The 14,609-nt window shown below is 63.5% G+C and overlaps 1 protein-coding gene across 1 annotated transcript in view; it reads right to left on the minus strand.

The window, feature by feature from the left end:
* Nucleotides 1-9,858, minus strand: part of PTK2B (protein tyrosine kinase 2 beta) — a 33,716-nt gene extending 23,858 nt beyond the window's left edge. Inside the window, exon 1 of the mRNA XM_026067006.1 lies at nucleotides 9,787-9,858. The gene's annotated coding sequence lies outside the window, so the exon portion shown is untranslated. The remainder of the gene's footprint in view (nucleotides 1-9,786) is intronic.
* Nucleotides 9,859-14,609: the final 4,751 nt, after the last annotated feature.

The following is a 14,609-nucleotide window of genomic DNA, read 5'->3' on the forward strand; positions in this document are numbered from 1 at the left end:
GGGGCTGAGCCCATCCGTGCCGGGACGGCGGCGGGCAGCATCCCGGGTGGGCAATGTCCATCGGCACCGGCTAATTTACCGGCATGGACAGCGATAAAATCACCAGCGGCCGCGCACGTCTCCACCTCCAGTGCGGCCGGTCCCCTGGATGGGAATGGCGGTGGCAGCCCACGTCCCCGGGGCACCAACGGGCTCGAGGACCCCAGGGACACGGCCGGGCCCGGGCAGGACGTCCCCTCCGCGTCCCTGATCCGACGGACGGCGCGGCGGCAGAGAGCATCCCGCTGCCCCCGAGCAGCGTCCGCAAGGGCCGCAGTGGGAGACGGGGGGGGGAGGGGGAGCTGGCACGAACACGGGCACCCGCCRCCTTGCCCGGAGGTGCCGGCTGCACCGCGAGAACCGGGTGGCACCGGGATCCTTTACAGCCTGTGCAGGTGCAACCGGTGCCGCAGGTCCCGGCTGCACCGGGAAAGGGGGTCAGGCCGGGCACGGGATGCCGGCACGGGTGCAACCCCCCCATCCCATCCCTGGGCAGGTGCGGGGGTTACCCAGGGCAGGATCATCCCCCTGGCGCAGTTTGGCTGCAAGGACGTTTTCCCATATTGACCTGACCGGCAGCAGCTCTGCTGCAGCGCCCGTCTCCCTGCTCCCAGCCCCGTTCCCCTTTCTCCAGGGGCTCAGCATCTGCCTTTCCCGGGGGGTCCCAAAACAAGGCGACAGCCAGAAGGTCCCCAGCATGGCTCCGAGGCTCTAGTCCCATCCTGGGCCCCGGCACAGACCGAACCAGCAAGTTTCCCCGGCTGCTCCCACGCGCTCCAGAGACATTAAAAAAAAGTTTCGAGCCCGGGGGCACCTTTTTTCCCAGCCTCGGACGCACCGGGGCTGGAGGCAGCCCTGCCGCACCGCCTGTCACCGCAGCACCCGCCTGCGCCGGGGACCCTCCGGCCTCCCGCTCCCCTCCCCGGCCCCGCGTCACGAGTTCGCACGCGCTCAGCCCCCCCCCAGCCCACCTCCCCGCGGTGGCGCCAGGTCCGAGCCGCGGCCGCGCTCGCCCCGGAGCCCCCGGAGCCCCCGGGGGACGGCCGAAGAGAAGCGGCGCTTACGGGAGAGACGCCCCGTGCCCTGCGTCCCCGCGTCGAGCCCGCCGCTGACTGCGCCGACGCTTCCTGCCTCTCCGCTCGCGAGCGTGCACGGAGGCATTTGCATACCGCCGAGGCAGGGACGCAGCCGCCGCCGCGGCCCATGCGCACACACACACACACACACACACACACACACACAACATGCACGTGCACGGCGTGCCGGGCTGGATGCAGCTCCCTCCTCCCGTCCACCTTTCTCGGTCCGGTTTCTTGCCGGGGGGACGCAGGGCGCCCAAGTCCCCGACGGGAGGTCGCGGGAGGCGACACCCCGGGGCGGCAGGGAGCCGCGTGTCCCGGCYGCTCCAGCAGGATCCCCTTCACCCCCCTCTGTTTGGGGCTGTTTTCCGTGCCGAGCCAGGCGTCCTGGCATTCGGTTTCCCAACCCGCCGGTTCCCGGCGTTTCGAGCGCTGGAGGCCTGAGTCCCCCGGGGGCGAGCAGCGTTCCCCGATCGCAGGGGCCACCGGGGCAGGGTCCCGCGCAGGGTCCCCGCTCTGCCCCAGGCCCTTCCCCGTATCTCTGCAGGCATTTCAATGACTCCTCGTCACCTCGCTGCAAAGGTTCGCAGCTTCGCGGCGCCAGGCACCAAAAATAGTGCGTTTGTACTCTTTTTCTATTTATTGCAACGGAGCTGCAGGAAGATCAAAACACGGGGTTTTAATACGGCGTTTACGAGCCCGGGTTGATTTGTCACAGGTTACTAGCCGAGACGTGCGACCGAGTCTGTTTTTCCTCAGTTTGCCTTTCCTTCTGCCGGCCCCGGGGCGCGACCGCTTTGGAGCCGAGCGGGCGGGAGCAAAGGGGACCCGAGGGACGCCTCGCCGCCGCCCTCCCGCAGAAAAGCCGGGAGCAGAGCCGGGATCGGCACGCTCTGACCTATCGCCAGCAGCGTCCGGCCACCCCGGCGCTGTCCCGGCCTTATCACCGCTCCCCGTATCTGCCCCAAATCTGCCTTGCGCAGCTCCCTTCCATCACCGCAGCCTTGTCCCCCGCGGGCAGAGGGAGGAGGTTTCTGCCTCCCTCCTGCGGACCCCGGTCCGGTATCAAAGGCCGGGACCGTGTCTCCTCTCCGAAAACTCAGCGCTCGGCCTCGGGGTGCTGCCAAGATCGCAGCGGCGGGGAACGGCCGGCTCGGCTGCAGCGGGCTGCCCGGCTGCCTGGTGCATCCCACCGGCCAAGCCTGGACCCCGTTCTCCCCTCTCCGTCCCCCCCGGCTGGCCTCCCCTCTCCCACCACCAGGGATTCCTCCTCTGCACCGGTGAAACCCAGCACGGYGCCCGGGACAGGCCCGAGGCCGCCGGGTTTTCGCCCGTCTCGGCGTGGCGACGGGGCAAGCCGCGCCGGGAGGACGGGCGGCATCGCCGTGCCGCGGGCGCCGCCACGGCTCGGGGAACCGACGGAGGCGGCGGCGGCGGTCGCGGGGCGCCCTGGCTCCTCACGTGACCCGTCCCCGCAGGCGCACGCAGAGGAAGCCCGCGTTTCGCAAAGCGGAGGAAGTGACGCAGGCTCCGGTCGCGGGGCACGGCTGCCCGGCCCGGCGGCGGGAGCAGGGATGGCGAGAGGCGCCCACCCTCCGTCCCCGAACCTCCCCCGGCGCCGGCGCCTTTCTGACACCTTTCTTGCTACCGTGGCTCCTCGTCCCATCCCCTGCGGAGGGACTATCCCTTCCCCAGGCAGGCTCTCCCCGTTTTGGCACCGGGAAAACGTTGGCACRGGCGTTTCYGCGCCCAGAGATCGGCGTGAGCCCRCACCCCTCCTCCCAGGCCGATGCTCGGGCTTAGGGGGGGCCTTACTTCGCCCTCGCCGCTCAAAAACCTGCCTCACCGAGAAGCTAAAGAGAAGCGCCGGTTGCACGCGAACAGCCGGGGACTGCAGGTATCAGCAAAGCCCTCCCGGGGAATTAGAAATAACACCCGGAGAGCTGCCGTCAAGCCCACGCTCGGCAGCTCAGCTGAAGCGGGTGACTCAGGCAYGGGGGAAAGAGATCTCTGTGTTCCCGGCGCAGAGGAACGCTGTTTATCTGGAAAACGGCGAAAGGACGAGGCAGGGACCATCTGTGAAGGCATTTCTCACGCTCGGGAGGGGACAGCATCCCCGGAGGCAGCGGGTCGGTGGGCCAGAAGACAGGCTGCCGGCACGGCGGCGTCGGCAGCGCCAGCCGCCCGGCTCTAGGCTCCCCGCGAGCTCCCCACATGGGACGCAGGTCCCGCTGCGAGCGCGGGGCGGCAGAGAGGCAGCGGGATTTACACCAGGGAGGGATCTCAGGGACCGGTGTCCCACCACCACCACCACCACCACCAGAGCTGCGCTCATCTCAGTCCGCCGTCCACCCCGAGGTGGTCGCCCCCAGGAAATTCCACCCCGAACCACGCAGAAGTGCCCAACGCCAGGAAAGGGCCCCTTGATTGGGAGCCCGGAAAAAACCTCCCCTCCCCGAGCTCCTGCTTGCTGCTTCCAGACCAGGACAGCAAGATACCGTGGGCACCAGCGTCTCCGCTAGAGAGAAGTCCCGTGGGGGTTTCCCAACTCCACCTCCACTGTAGCACCCGCTGGCAGGGCAAAGCCCCCCTCCAGCCCCGTGCTCYGGGCCGCTCAGGAGTGAGCAGCATTTCGCTTCCTCCCTGAACGTCTCTGCTGAACAGCTTGTCCCAAAGCCCGGAGCTTCAAGCGCTGGAAGTGTGCCCCTAACGCCTGCCCGGAAAACGCACCGCGTTGCACCACCAGCCGATAGCCCCGGAGCCAAGAGTGTCGCAGACGGAAACCAAAGGCCACTCCTGGCTCATCCTCCAGGGATCAAACTGGAGAAATCCGTATCAAACTGTTTGGTCTCTAGGTGTTATTTTTTCATCATGCAAAAAGGACACCTGTGCTGAGTTGGCGGGTTCTCCCTTGCTCCCCCGAATGTCCCAGCTCCGTGTCCAAGCCACCCCGCCGGTCGCTGGCGATGAGCGCCCTTCAAAGAGCTTCTGCTGGGCAAGCCAGAGAAAGCAGCGTTCGTTCCCCTGAAAGCCCTCGCTGGCAACAGCAACTGCTTGGAAAGAGGCARTTTCAATGCCGTTTTCCATCAAAACATCAGTTGAACGCGGGTGATAATAATGTTTCCCTCCTGAAAATGCCCAGGCTACGGCATCCGGCTTCCAACCCATCCTCCTAAGGGCCTGGGGTCCCAGGGCACCGCAGGCGTGTTACGGTCCCGTGCCGTATCACGGGGGTCCCGGGGCTCCCATCCATTCTTACAATTAATAAGGTAATTATTGCTTGGTCGGATGTTTTTTCTTGGACCTCTACAAACAGAAATGGACCCAGGGCTGTTCCAGCACCAAACATCAAGGCGACCGTGGTGTAAGGAAGCGGGTCAAAGCTGCCCGTAGCCCAGCAGAGCCTCCGGGAGCAGGGCTGGGGCTCGGAAAGCCCTCGAGCGCCGTCGTAGCGGGGCTGCTCAAGGCAGTTCCCGCTCTTGGCCCTGGTGGGACAACGCACGGGCAGGAGCATGGGGCTGGACACGGCCCCCGCGGCCAAGGGCCGGCGACGGCGTTGGAGAGGAGGGCGGAGAGCCGCGGCCGGCCGGCAGCAGCGGGACGGCGGCAGGCAGGCAGGCAGCAGCCTCAGCCCCTTCTCAAACAAACCGAGCCGTCAAAGCTCGCAAAACGCTGCTAAAAATAACGGGCGAGCAGCGCTCAAAGCCTCCCCTCGGGGAGGGGAAACAGCTTCCCAGGAACAGGGTGGGCGTATTTCCCGGTAACCTTTCTCGGCGAGAAGGAAGCGGCGCGGGCGAGGGCTCGCGGCGGCGCTTGCGGCACCGCGGGGAAGCGCGATGGCGGGTCTCGCGCCGCTCGCTGCGCATCCCCGTCTCCAGGCAACCCGAGCCAGATCCCACACGGCGCTGCTCCTGCCTCCTTCGGGAAGGCAGGGGTGGAGGGAAGGGCAAACGGCGGGTCCGGGATAGTTCGGGAAGGAGCCCGTCGGAATGCTGGGACGGGGCGAGGGAGCTGGCCGGGGGCATTGCCAGCGGGACGCCAGGCGGGATCCAAGCCGTTCCCCTAAAGCTCAGGGAATTTCAAGCCCGATCCGCTTTTCCGCAGCCTGGAAAGGCCCTTGGCCTCGGTCTCACCACGCAGCCACAACTTCCCCAAGAAAACTGTGCCCCGAGCRCCGGCTCCGAATTCACCTCCCAGTCTCCCTTTAAAACTCATTTCCTTTTCAAAAGCACCAAGCTCCGTCACTAAGCCCTCCGGAAATTTTGACTAGGTTCGCTAGCAGGTCCCACACTGCCTATTGCACTATTTATTTGTGCCATCCTGGATACCTGGATCCGCGGCTTTTTATCCACCCCGTCCGAAGAGCAAGCGGCCTCCGTCCTTCCAGCCAAGGGTGCGCCCAAGCTGCAGGGGCCTAGCTCACTCTTCAGCAGCGCCTGGGTCCGTAAAACGGGGGGAAGTTTGCATTTCTCAGGGTGGTTCAGCTGTGTTTTGGGAAATTAATTCCTGCAATTTAATTAAACGTTTCATTTTACTGATTGTGAGTCGTTTCTAGYGTGTGCCGTTATGCTGCTCTAGAGGCTTCTGGAAGACAGTATCTCCCCCAAACTGGAAGTAAAGAGAACATTTTTACCCTTTAAAACGTTTTTAACCTTTCTCTCGGGAAAAATAAACAGTTAAAATATATTTTTAAGCATGAAATATTCTAAATGGCCCCCAGAGGTCCCTTGCAGCCTCAGTCCCTCTGCGGTGGCAAAGGTTTCATTCTGGAGGTGCAGCAACTCGAAACGCAGCACAGCTTTTATGTCTCTTGCYTTTAACTCCCCCAAGCCGCGCGATTTCCACCCTCTTTCAACAGATTGCAGCGCCCGTTCCCTAGTTTTGGCCTCGAGGCTTTGCTCCGCGTTGGGCCCCAGAAAACTCCGCGGACAATGACGCAAAGCACGCGTGTCGCAGCGCCGTGCGGAGACGCACCCCGAGCGCCCGGCCGCCGTGTTCCCCAGGTTCATCCCAGCAGGGCAGGAGGCCGTTTTGTTTYGCGGGATGCTGCCTCCGAGCGCCCGGCGCCAGCGCAGCGAAGCTCCCGCACCGCGTCCGGGAAAGAGGTGCTTAAGTCCCGATGTTCGAATGGCCCCTTGCTATCTCTGCAGCCGGAAGGGTTTGGCGAGGGGGGATTTTCCAGCTGTCAGCGCTTCAGCCTTCGGAGATAAAAACGGGCGGTGAAATGGCCCAGTTCCTGCCGGCTGGAAATTCCAGGTTCAGGGGCTCTCCCGTAGCTCCGAGGGGCCGCGGCCCAGCAGCACAGCCAGGTATTTTGCCCCRGGCTGCAGCGGCAGGGGCAGGGTCTGAAGGAAATCCCACCGCCTCCTCCTCTTCCTCCGCCACGTGCTCTGCTGCTGATTCCCGTGGCCTCCCGGCCGCTGCGCTCAGGCTCCCGGGGGTTGGAGCGAGGCGGAGACGCCGTGCAGGAGCCCAAACCGAGCTTCCCGCAGCCCAGCTCTTGCTAACTCGGAGCCTTTCCCTTTGCTGCAGCTCAGCAGCAGCCAAATAACTGCTTGAATTAAGGAAAGCCCCCAGTTGGCACAGGGCTCGGAGGCAGAACGCCCCGGGTGCTACTTTCCGGCGCCGGCTTAGGAAGAGAGACCGAGGTCGGGCTGCCCGTGGCAGCGCTTGAGCTAAGGTGGAAGCGTATCGAGCCTGCGTGACTGCGTGGGCACGGGCTGAGGCTGCGCGGGGAGAGCGCGGGGCCGAGCAGAGCAGGGCCCACCAGGGCACGTCGCAGGCAGAGCTCTCCGGCATCTCTTAACAGAGCATGAGGCCAACGTGAAGATGCTAAGAACCTTCCTGCAGGTTAGGGCACTAATAGGCCACTTTTTATTCAAGCGAGAGAAGCAGACGCTTTTAGGCCACAATCCACCTCGCCTCTTTTCAAGTTCTCCCCAGGATGAAATGAATCATGCCCTTAAAATGCCTTTTTTTTTTTTCTTTCCACTGACTGCAAGGGGAACCCTAGCTACGTCTTCAAATGCCGCTTGGTCGGACAAACCCTGTCGTATGAAGCAGCTGCTCACACGGAAGACGTCGCCTGCCCCTGAATCTGCAGCACTTCCTTCCCTCCATGAGGCCTGTCCTCACCGTTGGCGGAATCCCAGTTCGGGGTCAATGCACCAGTTAAGCTGCCTTACTGGCAGCYAGGGCTTGGGAGAAGTCTTCCTCCCCTAGGTGGCTGCTGGGTTTTTGCCAATGGCAACCAGAGTTGTCACGAAGCGATTTTTTTGCAATTTTTTTTTAAACGAGAAAAATTTGCAAGCTGAACATCTGCAAATGCAAAAAACCCAAATCGATTCTGCAAGGTCTCCCCGGTGGCTCGGGGGAGCTGAGTTTCAAACGCGTCGTGTTCCTGTTTCCTTCTTTGAGACTAGTTCCCCAAACAGCCCTTGGCGGCCCTGGCGTGACGCTGCCACGGCCACCCACCTCCTGGCTGCAAGGGCCGGTCCCCAGCCCCACGGGAGCCAACATGGGGGGCCAAAGCCGAAGTGGAGATGCTCCCATCCCTCGGTATTGCACCGGAAGGATTTCCCTATGGAAAAATCAAATATCGCCCCTCCGGTTCCATGGSGAAACGTCTCCCTTTGTGCCCCCCAACCCAAGTTTTACTTCCGCTCGCCCATCCGCCTCGGTGGAGGAGACCTGGGCATTACGTGGGCCGTGACGCTATGGCAAGTCAAAATACAAGCAAGGCTTCACACGAAAGGTTCGCGTCTCTGTCAACCGCTCGTGAGTAATAACTGTGCCAAGGAAAAAGCGGAATGATTCAGATGTTGTTTTCCCAGCCCCCACGGGCTGGAGGAGCCTGGGTGCTGCAGAGCAGCAACAGCCGAGTGGGGAGGCAAGGAAGCGCGGAAGGCTGGGCGCAGCGGCACTTGCGCTCCCGCACGCCGGACACGCGGGTCCGTCCCTGCCCCTCCTTCGGGGACCGCGCGCGCCCTCGCCGCGGGGATCTCTCGCCCGCGGAAACGCGGAGGCGTATTCGCAGCATCTCGCGTGCCTTAACCACGCGGCTGACACCGGCGTAGCTCCCGGGGGCGATTCCTCACCTGCGGCTCAGCCCTGCGACGCTTGTAGCCCGGCCCCGGTGATGGTTAATGAATGACGGACGCGCCACCGGATACCTGGGGGCGAGCAGCAGATAACTGAGGGYTGCCGCAGAGAAGCGATGTGCTCCTGCTCCCCGCCGGGCCCTGAGGGCATCCCTCACCCCGGGCTCTCCTCCAGCGGCAAAGGGACGAAGCAGGAATACGCGGAGGATGCAACGGGGCACCTAAGTTGCCTGCCCCCTCTCCGACAGAGCCGATTTGTCCTGGAAATACCCTTGTGCTGGCCACGGTTTGGAGCCGAGAGACCCGGCATCAGCTCCTTAAGTCAGGAAGCCTCCAGGCGAGATCACGCTTTGGCCCAGCCACCAGCACTGAACTCCTCGGCACCTGCCTGCCTAAACTCGGGTGCCCTGTCCAGCTTGGTCCGGGCACCCACGGCCGCACGAGGCAAGCGTGTGCTTCACACCCAGCCTCCCCCCCTTGCTTCATTTCAGCAGCTCCACCAGCTCTTCTAGGCAGTCCCAGCCCCCCCAGCACCTCCGAGCCCCCCGGTCCCTTCCGATCCTTGGCCAAGCGTTCGGAACATCCCCCATCCCCGAGGACCTGGAGTCAGGGCCAGCCTTTCCCAGCTGGACACGGCGCAGATTGACCGGCGGCATCACCCAGCCCCAGGASCGGGTTAGGAAGGGCAGCGTGTCCCCAAGGGGTGTCCACCACTGGGATGACACAGCCCCAGGCCGCTCGGGGAAAGGAAAAGTGCAACAAAAAGCAGCCTTTTCCCGAGCCGGACTCGGGCTTGGGTCCGCAYGGGGGCTCTTGCATCGGAGCTCTGTGTCAGCAAGCAGCCACGGGCCCTGTGAAATGCTCCCGGCTCCCCGCAGCCCGGTGTGTCCGAGCCGGGCCTGTAAACACAGGCAGGCACGTTGGCCGGGCGCAGCCGCGCCGCTGAGAAAGCCACCCCRCCTTCGGGCAAACACGGACGCCGGCAGAAGATAGCGAGGCAYGGCACCTCCCGTCCCAGCGCGGGGTGGCTCGGGGCAAGTCCTGCCGCCGAGCCCGGGGCGGCAACGTCTGGCCAGGGACCGGAGCGCCCGGGAGCTCGGCACGGGCTCCAGGCCCACCGTCACGCCGTGCCAACGCTCGTCCCCCTGCTTTCGCCAAGCATGCCGGCATCACCGCAAAACGCGACCCGTCGGCGACCCACGCTCCTTGCTGGGGTGGGGAAGAGCAGGCGTGGGAAGGGTTAACGAAGCTCCCTACCTTTCCACCCACCTGTGGAGCTGGCGGCGGGTTGGGGTCATGGGGTGGGGACTCCGTGTCCCCCACCCCGAGATGCGGGGAGGGTATTTCCAGGACGGGAGAGGAGCTTGCTTGCCTTCCCCGCCCGGAGGCCACGACGCCGAGCAGCACGCCCCGGCGGGCTCGCACTTCCTGGTCTCGGCTCGCTTCTCCCTCCGCGTTCCTCCCTCTTCGCCCTGCCTCCCTCGCGCGCCTTGCCGGCATCGCCCCGAGGCAGGAAGCATCCCCGGCCAAGCCCCCGCGGCGCCCCGAAAGCACCCGGAGACGCTCACCTTGGCGAAGGCGCTGGGGAGAGCGCGGGTGCCACCTTCGCCCGGGTCGGCCCCGCTGCCGGCTCGGCCCGGTGCCCGCCTCTGCCCTGCTCGGCGAGCGCCCGCGAGAGCCGCTGCCAGCACCGGCAGGCGTGGGAGCTCTCGCCAAAGGGGAGGGCCGGCGACGGCAGGTATTTATCTCGCGGGGTTGTTCACGGCGGTGAAACTCCTCCCCGCTGCCCACTTCCTGCACGGGCTCGCCAAGCCCAGCGGGTGCTGCTGACTGCATCCCGGAGCCGGCGACTTCCGCCGCGCCAAAGCAGGAAAAAAAAAGAAAAAAAAAGACGGGCGACGAGGAGGCGAGGACGGCCAAGGTCCGCTCACCTGCCCGCCCTGCCTTTTCCCCCGCCGCCCCGGGGAGACGGGTCTGGGCAGCTCCCCGGCTGGCCCAGGGCTGCCGTGCCGGGAGCTGGGACCAGCTGGAGATTTGGGCAAGGAGCCCAAGGCAGCCCTAACGGGGGGCAGCTTTCAGGGCCTGCTCTCGTACCTTGGAAGAGCTTGCAGGCTGCCCTCATCGAGTCCCGTCACTGAGGGTCTCTCCTGCTCCGAGGCCGGCGGTGACTGCAGGTTGCCGGTTCGCGGTGCTACAGGAGGACCAACGACAGGAAAGAGGATGGTGCAAGAGCCTCTGTGCCAACACGGACGTGCAAAACAGATGGGGCGTGCGTGGCCGCGTGGGGCCGTCACACCTCCAGGGCCACAGCAACATCTCTGCCCAAGGTGTAAGGCCACTGCTGGGTACAMCCGGCCCCCGCCGGCTTGCTGGCAACAAGCACTTGCCAGCAACAAATCCACACCGTGGGTCCCCCTGCACAGCGCATGAGCCCTACAGGCCAAACCTCGTGGCACCCCCTCACCCCTGCCACCACGGCAGCATTCAACGCCTCTCCCCTAAACCGCAGCCTGGACGGCAAACCTGGCCTTCCCGGAGCAGGAAAGGGGCCACAGAGCTACGCTGCAGCCAGGGTAACACCATGTCCTGGGCTCATTCCCGCTCAGAAGAGCTCTTCTGGAGACCTTCTCACCGCAAAAGACCTGGCCCTGGCCCTGGAACAGGAAYGGGTTCTGCCAAAATTTGATACCGTGACTCCTCAGAGGGGTTTGGACAGCTCTAGGGATGCAGAGGRGCTGAGGAAGAGCTGGAGGAAGGGGAGGGAAGCGCTGGGATGCACCCCCTGCCCCGAGGCGCGCCGGCGCGGGGAGTCACGATGCCGGCGCACGGCAGACACCGACCGGCGCCTGGGAGGCCGGTGCTCCTGCCAGGGGTGCCGGGGGGGCGCTGGGGGACATGGCTCTGCGGAGCAGGAACTGCAGCACGGAGGGGGGAAGTGGGAGGGCAAAGCCTCACGGCTTGCTGGTCAGGCAGTTCCTTAAACCCCGAGCAGAAGCGTTCCCCTCCGCTGTCAGCTCGGCGGACCTCAGGCACGTGGCAGAGCCGCAGGTGGCATAGGTTGCAAGCCGCAGGGGCCTCGTTCGGATAACGGGGACTTCCCAGAAAGTCACTCTCCCCAGGCCACCACCTGCAGCCGCAGCAGCTTCCCTTCGTGATTCCTCTGCCCAACATGAGACATCTCTGCGGCTTGGTCTGGGGGTGGGCGACTGGGTTGCAACAAGAGGTCCCCCGGGGTGGCCCAGCCCCTGCTCCTCGGCCTCCGCATCTCCTCTGCTCTGGGACACCTTCACCGGCGAGGCCAAATGGCCCCGCTGCCCAGCAGGGTCGCGGGGAGGCAGAGAAGCTGCCGGGCTCCCAGGGACGCCCCTGCCCTTCGTTCAGCAGATCCCTGCCGGGCAGCACCATCGCCCCGTCACACAGCCCCATCGCCGGACGCACCGGGATCCCTCCCGGCGTGGGCGTCTCTTGCTTCGGGAAAGAGCCGGGTCAGAGTCCTGCTGTGGCGTCGCCGCAGAGGGCGCGGGAGGGACGGCGGTGGCCGGGGAACCAGCCGCAGCTGCGCCCCGCGCCCCGGCGTTACCGCGGGCGGGCGGCGCACCTCGTGGGTCAGAGCAGCCCGGCCAGGGTGCGGTTCACCAGCCCAAGCACCTGTGTGACCCGGCCCCGACGTTCAGAGGTAGGTCTCGTGCCATCTCGTTCCCAACCGTTTCCTCCCTCATCTTTCCTCCTCCGCTCAGAAAATGATGCCGTTCGCTCTCCTCCCCTGCTCCCCCAAATTAACCCCCGCTTTGAGGGGTGAAGCCTGGTAGCGACAGATGTTCCAAAAAGCACAAGCTAGCCCGTACCAGCGAGGAGTGAGACACGGCTCCCTCAAACTACAGCCGCTGCAAGACAGCCGGAGCATCCCTGCTAGGCACGCTCCGGCAGCCGGACACGCACGGGGCAACAGGACCTCTCTGCACCAAGAGAAACAGCGAAGGAGTCACGGAGACCAAAGGGCTTGTGGGCACGAGCGAGCCGCTCTCGGGGGCCAGGAGCGCTCTGCGGTGGCACGGGGCAGTCACTGCGACCCCCTTCGCAGCGTGGCCCAGCCACCAGCGGTGCCCAGCTCCCGAGGCAGCGAGCTCCGTCTCCCACGCTGACAGCGCTGCAGGCAGCGCGGCGCTGACAGCCTGCACCCACTCTCCTGCCCAAAGTCAGCCAAGCTATTTAAACGCCTAAATACCATCAAAGGGATAAAGCTACCTCCGCACGCCCGGTGTGGGCTGGCATCGCTCGGCAAAGGGCAGCAGGGAAGCGCCCRCTGGGCAATAGGTCCCACCGGCTTCACGAGCCGGGGAGCGGAGGGCAGAGACCACCGGCTCCCAGGGACCCTCTTCCCCTCTGCTGCGACTCCACGGTCCCCCGCATACACCTTCCTTTTGCATCCCTTCCCCTCTCCATCCCTTTGCCCTGGTCCCATCTCGTGTGCATGCTCCCGAGGAGATGCCTGGGCTCCGCTCAAGTTTGTGAGAGGCGCCTATGCCGCTCCAATGCCCGTGCCAGCAGAGCCCCTGCAGACCAGGACAACCCTTTTCCCCTATGATCTGTGTCAAAAACTGACCCAAGACCCACCCGGAGCCCATGCCGGATTTAGCCGGAGAGACTTACAGGAAAGCTGGTTTAACAGCCTGCTGAGCCATCCCATGCTCCTGCACAGAGGGCGAGCTTGTAGCTACGAAACGCTCAAGAGAAACAGGTTTCCCCCCCCTCCTCCCCCCTTCCCCAAACCACCCTCTTCATTGGCACGGAGAGAAGCGATAAAATCTGACAGGATTTATTAATAGCACCTCTCCCATCACTAGGGAGCTGCGCTTAGAAAATGGCTTCAAGCATCCCAGCATGGGGCTGCTCAATGGGGAAAGGCACCAACTTACTTTTGCCAGGGAGCAGGGATGGGGCTCGAGAGTCCGGGCGGTGGAGGAGGAAGCCAGCTGCAGCTCCAGAGCCTCAACCAGATGTTTGCCTTGCTGGGGGGACCGGAAAGGAGCAGAAGTTGTTGCATGCACCAGAGTCACGTATAAGAAGTGGGGGGACGATGCCAGGAGAGGCAGCTGGGGGTGTCCTTTGAACAGGAGGGTTGGATGGAGCGGTCCCCACTCACTTCGAGCTAGCACACGGATGCTGCATGGCATTGCTGCCATCTTGAGGCCAGCCACCCCGAGGCGGAGAAATATCCTCTGGTCCCCCACAGCACCCCCGGGGAGCACGGGGCTGCCCTCATGCCTGTACCCCGAAACAGCGTGGGTGAGATGCAGTGGTCCCAGGCAGAGCTGGGGCTCCTAGCCGCCTTTCGCAGGGGCAGAGTGAGGACAGCACCACGGTACTTCACCGCATAAATAGGGGACACGCCATCTGCTGAGCCACCAAGCCACAGGCTGGCTCTCGCAGGGGAACCCGCTGGTTAAAGGGGGGTTTTCATTAAAAAAACTCTTTCCACGTGACCGATTTTTTTTTCATGCAAAAGCCCAGAAGTGTTTTCAAAATGTCATTCTGAACTTGGGTTTGAGGAAGAGGGCACAAGCAAAAGGAAATCTTGGGTCCCTTTTGTTTGCAAATACAAACTAGAGGCCTGGGCCTGGACACATTGTAGGTACCAGAGGTGAAAACACTGGGAATGTGTTTGAATGACATGTTCAGATGAATCTGGAGGGGTGTTGTTCTGATTTCAGCTGTGCAATGTTTGCCTTTTGCGGCAGAGAGCGAGCTGATGATTTCAGATCCCAATTCCAGGAAAGCAGTTATTTTTATTATTTACTTAGAAACTCAATTTTCTTTTCATTTATAGGGTATGAAAAATCCCCTTCCCAAGTAGCTCAGGCCCTAACCTTCTTAAAACAGGAATAAGGGCAGGCTTCCACCGCAGAATGGATCCTAGTGCAGACACCCCCGTGTAACCCCCGAAAGCCGATACTTCTGCAGCCCTCAGTGATGGGGAGATACCAGCCACGTCAGCTCCACGATGTTAAGCCATGAATTATATCACGTTGAAGTGAGATTCTTGGTACTCGGTATTTTGAGGGGCTGTCAGTATGGGCCGGGATAATTGCTAATACTACATGATGCGCCAAACAGGAGCATGCCCTCTCCTAAGGGGCACCAAGTTGGCAGCGTGTTGAATCATCCCGTCCTTCAGCGTGGATGCTCCCCACCAGCACGGCATCTCTCCTCCTCATCTCTCAGTCCAGGTCAGGCCCTGAGGATTGCCAGGATAGGGCCCAATATGGRGCTAGATTTGCTCTTCTTTTGCCATCTAGTGGTCCCTGGTGAGATGACCATGTGGCTCACTGGACCCTGAAGCTCTGAACGCCATCCTTCCACCCACCACAGCTTCAAAGGGGCCAAGCAGGCA

The sequence above is a fragment of the Apteryx rowi genome, unplaced genomic scaffold (assembly GCF_003343035.1).
Source record: "Apteryx rowi isolate R43461 unplaced genomic scaffold, aptRow1 scaffold_251, whole genome shotgun sequence".
NCBI classification, from domain to species: Eukaryota; Metazoa; Chordata; class Aves; order Apterygiformes; family Apterygidae; genus Apteryx; species Apteryx rowi.